The sequence below is a fragment of the Miscanthus floridulus genome, chromosome 2 (genome assembly GCF_019320115.1).
Source record: "Miscanthus floridulus cultivar M001 chromosome 2, ASM1932011v1, whole genome shotgun sequence".
Classification (NCBI taxonomy): Eukaryota; Viridiplantae; Streptophyta; class Magnoliopsida; order Poales; family Poaceae; genus Miscanthus; species Miscanthus floridulus.
The window spans coordinates 29,330,876-29,340,438 of record NC_089581.1 but is presented as its reverse complement, the minus strand read 5'-3'; positions in this window follow the sequence as shown (position 1 = coordinate 29,340,438).

Genomic DNA, 9,563 nt, shown 5'->3' with positions numbered 1-9,563 from the left:
TCAAATTTTATGGTTATTCTAACTTAGCCAGTAAAAGTCGACCACCATTCCTTCTACGGTTTTTGGAGCAGGCCCTGTCTCCGGTTCCTCCCAACACGTGCATGGGATCCGCTCTCTACGCTACGGGTGATTGGTAGGTCCCCCCTGGTTTGACTTGTCCACGTCTACGTGTGCATAGGTCATGCACCTCACACTCCGACCACATGGCAAACTAGGGCCGCACAAACTTTTCGGGATGACGTGTCGAGTAAAATGGTACAACTAAACAGAACGTTAACATGTTCTCACTTAGTTACACCAAAATGAGTTTCAAGCTTAAATGCATTTTATACAAAGCAAACAAGCTTATGATGATATACAGTTACGTTACTACAAGCTTGCCTGAAGAGGCCCAAGTTTACAATAACATAGCTACGTCCTTCTTCTATAGCTCTAGCCTATTCTATTGGCTGGTCGGGACACATGGCACCCGCTGCTCGCTGCTTCCGATATCCTACTCGAGTCTCAGGGACTCTTGTACTAGTCGAGCTGAAGGGGATGGCCCCACCGATGCCTGGCTGGTCGAGACCGTAGGTTTCGTCGGTTGGCTCACAATTGATGGCGTTTCCAGCTGACTTGTCAATGGCGTACCCTGTACAGGTGTTGTCCCACCTCCACATAGGTTAATGTTGCCAATTATCCTTGACGACAGGTCCAGCTGGGTCATCCGAAGCTCCTCAGCCTTGTCTGGGTCTACCTCCTTTGGGTACCCAGCCTCCAGGCGCTTGAGATCGATCAGGGGGTAGTGGGCATGCACCATGCTTAGCACATGTGCACCTGTGTACTATCCCGCCTCCTTCATGAACTCTTGGAATCATCCCCATGCCTTTCGGCATCTCTCGACCAGTCCGAGCTGCGGCGTCCTTGGCACTTCCTCTATAAGCGCTAGGTCGATAAGGTCGAGGATAGGCAAAATGCCAGTTGCCACTTCCTGGCACCGGTTCTTCCATGTGTCCTGATCCTCGGTGGTCTCTAGGCATCACGCCTTCCAGCCGTCATGATCTTTCATCACGGCTTCTAGATGTTTCTTGGCATTGACTTTTAAAACTGCAAACCATACAAGGCATTAAAATGTAACGGCACGAAAAGATGAAGGCGGGCAACAGAATGAGCAAGGTGGTCTGGAACACTTACTTTTCAGTTCCTCCTTCATCTTAGTTGTGCGGTCCTGGAGTTGAGACTGGTCGCGCGCCAGTTTCTCGTTGTCCTCCTTCAGGCGACCACACTCTGCGGCCACACGGCTATTCTCCTCTTGGAGACGGACTACTTCGGCTTCTAAGCCTGCACTTCAGCTATCACTACCAACAATGCAACAACATGTGTCATGCACTTGCTGTGATAAAATGACAACTTACTTGTTTTTTCCTACTCTTTGTTACTGAGCTGGACGACCAGGTTCTGGTTTTGTGCTTCTTGTTCCATCCTCTCCTGGTCGGCGGCTTCAAGTTGGTAGCGCAAGCATTCCACCTTGGCCACAAGTTCTTTGTTGCTTGCCGTGATCCCCTCAATCTAGTCGAAGCACTTTTTTTGGTACTTTGCGTCTTCATCAAGTCCTGCATATAAACAAGCTAAGTTAGACAGTTCGACTGAATAGTAGGATCAATGGGTCAAGCCAAACATACCTGGACTTCCGTCACTAGACGTTTTGCCGCTTGTTCAACTTTTAGGGTCTCTTCGACCTTTGGGATTTCCTCATGCATAACCCACTGGTCGTTCCGCCAGCGCGACACATATACATGTTGTCGTTTGTCTTGGGGACGGCCCAGGACCTCTTCTACTTTGTCCTCTTTGGCCTCTTGTTCAGGAAGCGGCGCTGGTCTGGAGTTTGTAGTCTCTGCGACCACTATGGCTTTCCCACGAGCTGTAGCATTGGCAAGCGTGCTCTGTGCCACCTCCGGCTGCTGCTCCTCGGCTTGGTCTGGTCCCCTTGGCGCCGAAGTATCCCCCTTAGCAAGGTTAGTGCTCGGAGCACTTGTACTTGGCTCGGCTCTCTTCTCGACCAGCTGCTCAGGGACTGTCGTCTGGCCGCTCGTCTGTTGAGGTTTTGGTGGATTTTCTTCTATAGGTTCCTCCATAGCCGGCTGCTGGGCAGTTCTCTCCGCCATTGCTGGCGAAGTCATGCCGCACCCGGCTAGCTAGTCAGGATTTTCGGTGGACGCCGACCTAATATATCAGAGATAAGTTCAGAAGACAATAGTATTCAATATAAATTGAAAGCTTACATCAAGGTTACCAATACTTATAGCTTGGAAGCACGGAATGATGTGGCAAAGGCGCGTCTCTTCATCCGTGCTTGCTCCACGTGCTCTGTGGGTGCCACCGGGTCACTTTCCACGACCAGTACCGACGCCAAGGCTTGATGCTCGACCCCTTTGCCGCTTGTCCTCAGCATTGCAGTGGTCGGTGATGCGAGTTCCACTAGCACGGAGGAGCCACCCTGCTCCATCGACTCCAGTTGTCTCCTCCTCTTTCGAGGGACGAGTTGGAAGATGTCTACATCCTTTGTTTCATCATCTGACAGTGGGAAGATGGGCTGACGACGCCTGCTGGCCGCCGGTCGCTTGCCAGTAGCCCTGGCCATTGCCTCCTCCCCAACCCCAAGTACAACCCAGTCGACGTCTTCGATCCTGGCGCTGGTCTGGGCGGTTGGGCTGATAGCTTGAGGCCAATCCACACCAGGGGGTGGAGACATGAACACTACTGCTCTGTCACGACCATTAATCTAAGAAATATACAGGCAACAACACAGTAAGTTTTTGTTACAACATAACTCTACGGGTACAAGGCAGCATAATTTACCTTTGGGGGAGGTTGGGCCAGCTTGAAGGCATGCTCGATGTCGCTCAATCTGGCATAATTTGGATCGGCTAAGTTGAATAGCTCTCCAATCCTGGCTTTGATTTCGATCTTGTCAAGCGCCTCTTTCCTGGTCCTCGTTGGATCTGCGCTACCCTGGTATTCGTAGCCAGGATGTACCCTCCTCTGGCAGGGCTGGATCCTTTAGCTGATGAAGTTCCCGACCATGCTTAGACCATCCAGTTTCCCCATGGGATCATCCCAAGCAGTTCTGCGATCTATTCCAAGTGCTCGGGCTTCTCCGACCAGCTGTTCTTCTTCTCCGGAATGAACCCCACGTCGCACAGGGTGATCGTGTTCGGCTCTTCATGGATGTAGAACCACTTCTTGTACCAGTCGTCCAGCGATGTGTTCCAAGGGTAGTGCAGGTACTAGGCCTTCATCCCATCACGCAGATTGAGGTATACGCCTCCGGCTATCTTTGAGCCGCCGCTCCCTTTCTTTCGTAGATAGAACAAATGGCGAAAGAGGTCGAAATGGGGCTAGAAGCCACCATATGCTTCGCAAAGATGGATGAAGGTGGAGACAAGAAGAATCGAGTTGGGATGTAGATTGCAAATCCCAATCTCGTAATACAAACAGAGCCCCTGAAGGAAAGGGTGCACTAGAACCCCAAAACCCCGCTTGAAGAAATCCTCGAAAACCACAGTCTCACCTAGTTGTGGATCAGGGTAGCTTTCTCCTTCCGGCGCACGCCATCCCGCAAGTGCCTTGTTGTGGAGCACTCCCATGGTGACGAGGTCTTCGATGGTCTACTCGTTGCTCCTTGACTTCCACCACTCCTTCGCCATGACTCCAGCTTTCTTCTGGGCGTCTCTCTTCGCCATTAATCCATCCTCGCTAAGGGGGTGGATACAGTGGAGGGGGGATTGGTGATGATTTCGGAGGTATAGGGTTCGGCAAGAGGAAGAAGAAGGCTGCGGCGGCGAATGATAATGGGGATCGGTAAAAAGTAACTTACCAGTTCTATATTATAAATAACCAAGAGTTCCATCGTTTCATCTGCCCGAGATTCTTGGAAGACATGCGCACGTGCCGCAGACAGTTGTTTTCACAACCTCGAGATCTATGCCAATAAACGCACCCCTTTGTTACCAGTGTACGCGCCTCTTCGTTGCTAGTGTGAGAGGGCCCACACTAACGCACCTCCTTACAGGTGCCAAGCGACTGTTTGCTAGAAAGGGCAAGAAGACAGTATGACGTGCTATACCCGTCTGCCTTTTTAACCAGACGTGTCAGATTGGACTTGACAGAGTAAGGAGATAAATAAATAAACCAAATAATACTACAAGCAGCGTTCGTTTCTTCGCTACATGTCTTGTGCTAAAGGATGGTCCAGACCACTACCATGCTCGGGGACTGTTCTGATCATTACCGTGCTCGGGGACTGCCCAGACCACTTCCGTGCTCAGGGACTACCCCGACCACTACAATGCTCGGGGACTGCTCCGACCATTACCGTGCTCGGGGACTGCTCCGACCATTACCGTGCTCGGGGACTGCTCCGACCATTACCGTGCTTGGGGACTGCCCAGACCACTGTCGTGCTCGGGGACTGCTCCGACCACTACTATGCTCGGGGACTGTTCCGACCACTGCTCGAAGATCGTTCTCCTCAGCTACATGTGATTTGTACTCACATACAGTTGAGAGACATTTATTTAGACCTTGCTACAAGGCTCATACTTCACCTTCCAGCAAGCCCGGGGACTACATCGGTACGATGCACCTGCCGGTGCATCTCGTATCGCCTGTACGACGATTGGGTTCTCAACTTAACTAGGAATTCTTTTTAGACCCTGGCACCACGTGCCTACGTCACCTACTACTAGGCTCGGGGACTAAGTGGGCACACTTCACCTTGCGGTGAATGTGTTTGTTTTTCAACCCCTACGCCTCTGATGATCAAGGATGCTATGCTTCAAGACGCACTTACATTTCTTTTCAGAAATACAAGTGGGCACACTTCCTAGGATGGAAATCTTTTTGTTTTTTCTTAAGAGCACCATACATTCTTCGGACAACCTACTTCTCCGGCGACAACGGAGGTCAGAGATGTCAAGGACTCAAGCCTTACTATTCAGAGAAGGTTAAAATGGTGTGTCACAGCATAATACATGGTGCTCGGGGACTAGCTGTGGGGGTATTAACCCCTATACCCTTACGGCTAAGCTTGGGCTGGCCCGGATCAGTGGGTCCAGTCCACTAGAAGACGATGCGTGGCCCGGCCAACCTGTTCGGAGTCCCACGCAAGGAGTCAATATAGATTTGGTGATCAAGCAAGATCTTGGTCGGTTAGAATAGGAATCCTTATCCGGCCACCTATGGCAATTGTAACTAACTAGGATTAGTTTCAAGATTTGTAACCCTGCCCCCCGGACTATATAAGGCGGGCAGGGGACCCCTCTAAAAATCATCTCTCATTGACATATAGCAATACAATTAGACGCAGGACGTAGGTATTACGCCTTCTTGGTGGCCGAACCTGGATAAAATCTCGTGTTTGTCTTGCGTCACCGTCTTGTTTGTGGCTTGCGCATCTGTCTGCCGACAATCTACTACCTTGGGCATACCCCTAGGTAGACTGCCGACCATATTTCGTTGACAATGTCCCTTGCCCAAGCAATTTTACCATGTGTAAATGATTTTGGACAAGTGCCACAAACCTAAAATGGTAGTATTAGCTCCCTCTATATATGTGCTAGTGTGTTTGGTTGAAAGCTTGCACATATGCATAAATTGGAATTGTGGGAGAGTAATTACTACCAATGATGCTAAGGTGTAAAGAATTAACCTTTGATGCATGATACCAATCGGAGTGCACATTTTAACACCATCCTTAGCACCATGAGTAGCTAGACAACAAATACACTAGAAACCCCATGAGATCAATATTATAAGCAAGGTTCTAGTACTATGTGTAGAAATACAAGTCTAGCTACCATCCTATGCATGCAAGTTATTATATCATCAATCAAATTCTACAACTAGCATACACCACACAAGCATGTATATCAAATTTAAAAAAACTTATGCAATGCAAGCAAGCACATGACTATGCACATATCAAATGCTACCAATCAAAAATTCATGAGCTTGCTCCCCCTACTTGTGTGCTTCTCTTTGTCCAAGAATTTGATCCTTCTCCTTTCCTCAATGTTGCCCTCTCTTTATCCATTGTCCATGTCCAAATCCCCCAATTGTCATATCTTTGTCTCAATCTCTCCCCTTTGTCATCAATTTCCATAAAAGGTATGCTTCTCATTGATGCAAGGCTTACATTGGGGTAGATGGTTGAGGCTTGAATCTTGCATTTTTATGCACATTTCCAAATATTGGAATGACACTACATGTATGGCTCTTGAGATATCACATATAGGATCTTTGACCTTGATACCAATTGGTGGGGCACCTCCCCCTATGTCATAGCATGGGCCATTCACTTGATAAACTTGAGCTCTTGTAGGAGAGGGAACTTTCTTCATTTGATGACCACCATCTTGTATGATTGATACCACATGTAGAAATGTGATACCACGTGTATGATTGATTTGTCAATAAAACCATTTCTTGGACATTTGCTATCTTCATGAGTACTACTTGTAGGATATCACTTGTAAGTTAATCTAGACACCACTTGTGAATTCTTGATGAAATATTTGATTCTAGATACCACTTGAAATAATCAAACTAGATATCCATTTGCATTGTTATCTTATTCTTGTACTCTTGTCACTATCATGAGCTTCTAGTATTGACTTGAACTAAATTGATTTGCCTAAGCTTCCAAGTCCAGTTTGAACCAATGACAAGCTTCTTCACACCTCTTGCAAGGGTTATCTTGACAATGTTGTAGTTGTCACTTGTTAGCAATCCAAATTAAATCAAGTACTTGGGTTCACTAGCTCATAAACAAACTCATACACATACCACTAGATCATTTAACCATTCAAGCAATAGTGGTAGGCTATGAATTTAAATTTTCATTTGTCATGCATGATCCTATAAGCATGCCCTATATGCACTAACCACATACTAGTAAGGGATGAAAATGATCATGCACATTAGAATGATACCTTTGCTATGTTGGAGAAGAGGATAATCACATAGATTCCAATTCATTTCTCCAATAGCAATGTGAAGTCCAATTTATAGCTTGGTGAAGACCAATGATCATAGATAGAGTCCATTCTTCACCCATATGATTTAAGAACTACTAATGATCAAGTGCACTATCATGATGTGGTTGGCTTGCTTCATTCTTTGATCAACGCTTGCAAGAGAGAATATTTGGAATACCACTTGAATTGCCATAACTAGCTCTCTTTTGGGTGTTGCTTGCTCTCTAGATCAACCCTTTTAATTTCTTCAACTAAGCATCTCAAATGTCCCTTAGATCACCACTTCCATGTTAGCCTTCCAAGTACCATAATTGGTTTACCTACAAAAGGCGGCAAGCCCCTACACTAGGGAGAAGTGACCTCTCTCTAAAGAACCATTCTTGATACTCACTTGAAATGACTTGATTGATTGATCCAAGTGATGGAATTAACTTGATGAATGATCTTGAATTCTTCTTTAAGTCCTTTTCTTTCTACTTGTTTAAGTACTTTTCTTTCTACCAAATGATCTCCAATTGTCACTAGAACTTAAACCTCATCTTCATCTTGAGTTTGATCTTGATCTTCCAATTTGAGTACCAAATGTGTGTCAAATACACTCCGCAATCAAATGGCCTTGTACTCATTACTTGTCATGCTTCTAGCTCATCTCAAAACCAAACTTAGGTGCCTCAATCACATATAAACATGTTTCCAACTTAAGGACCTTTCAATCAAAGTGACTCCAAATAAATCCAATAATTATCACTTTTTTGGTAGATTTTGTACCCTTCAAAGAAAAATCAATATCTCCGAATGTACAGATCCAATTACCATGAAATTTAGTGGAGATGTGCTTCACTAAGTCATCTAGCAGATGTAAAATTTTAGGCTTCATTTTACTTCTAGATTGCTACGAGATTTAATTATTCCACCACTACTACATGCTGAAAACTGCTGCACTGTAGCTGACAAGATCTGCTCCAAAACCGAAGCATCTCTTATTCAATTCTCATGAAATTTGTACAGCATCTCATACCATAAGTCTAGAGCATGTATACCAAATTTTAATCCAATACAAATAGATTTGATCACTCAAACATGGATAAGATCACAACTCACTCAGATTTTCAATTATAGGACAGATTTCGTACTTGAGTTATACTTCTTCACAATGAATCAAGCTTGAAACTAACTTGATTGAATACTTTCACAAGACATATATCCATTCAATCCACTTACTAAAAGTCATCTCATGAATTTATCCAACACAAATCAATCCAAACTTGATTACTAAGCATTTAACCATTCAATCATCTCAAAGCAAGCAACATTGCATACTTATCCAATTCAATCAACTCATATGCATCCAAATGAAATGATCAACAAGAGATATGCCTTGGTTAGCTCATGATCATCCAATTAGCAAGCTTCAACTCAATCATTTGCAAGCCACCAAATAATCCAATGAATCACCAACAACTTGGCATAATGCACTTGTATGTTGATAGCACTTGGACTTCACTCAATTTTCACTTGGCATTGGGTTTGGATGTGCACTAAGCTTCATAACTTGATTTAATACATGATGAACAATAATAAACTCATTGAATCAAGCCTCCAATGCCATGGTACCTATAATCAATCATCCACTTTTTGATGGTACCCAAACTAGTTTGGATGCTCTCAAGTTCGGAGCAACATACTTAGGCAAAGCCTTAGTATGGGTAGGGGGATGTTTTGAAATTGCAACCAATGAGGTACCATTGCCATCCTTCCTAAGCATAGAATCATCATTAATTGAAATGGTCTTAGTATTATTACCTAGGGGATTTAAATATGCCATGTGTCCTCTTTCCCGGCATGAGTAGCACTTTCTCTTTGATTGAGCCTTCTCTTCCTTGCTCATGTGCTGCATCTCATTGCCTTGCCTCTCATGAGTTGCTCATCATCTTGGCGTCTTGATCAAGCTTTTGATGCCTTGTTCTTCCACCCCTTCTTGTTTTCTTCTTCTTCTTCATCAAGTCACAACCATCTTCATGGTTGATCTTGACTTGCTCTTGGGGTGTCTTTTCTTGCTCAACTTGTGGCTTTGGTTGAGGCTCTTCTTGTTGCTTCACCAATTGCTTGGTTGGGCACATAGAGGTGAGGTGACCCCATGTGCAGCACTTGAAGCACTTGACATGCTTTAGCCTCTCTTCTTCTTTCTTCAACTTGAGCTTCTCTTTATTGGGGCAACCATTTGCAAGACATCCCACTTCATGGCATTTGAAGCACATGAAATGAGATAACCTCTTTTGTTCTTGCTTCTTCATCTTTCTTTCTCTTTTTCTTTCCCCCTTAGTCATGCTCTTGTTGAAACCAAGGCCACTCTTGTCACTGAAGTTTCTTTGATTCTTCAACATATGCTCAAAGGTGACTTTTGAGTTGTAGCACCTCTCTAACTTATTTCTCAAATTCTTCAATTTATTTTTGAGCTCATTGTTCTCCTTCAAAAGGTTAGTCTCACAAGACATAGAAGTAGAACAAGCATCTATATTTGAAGAGCATGGCATAGCTAATAAATCC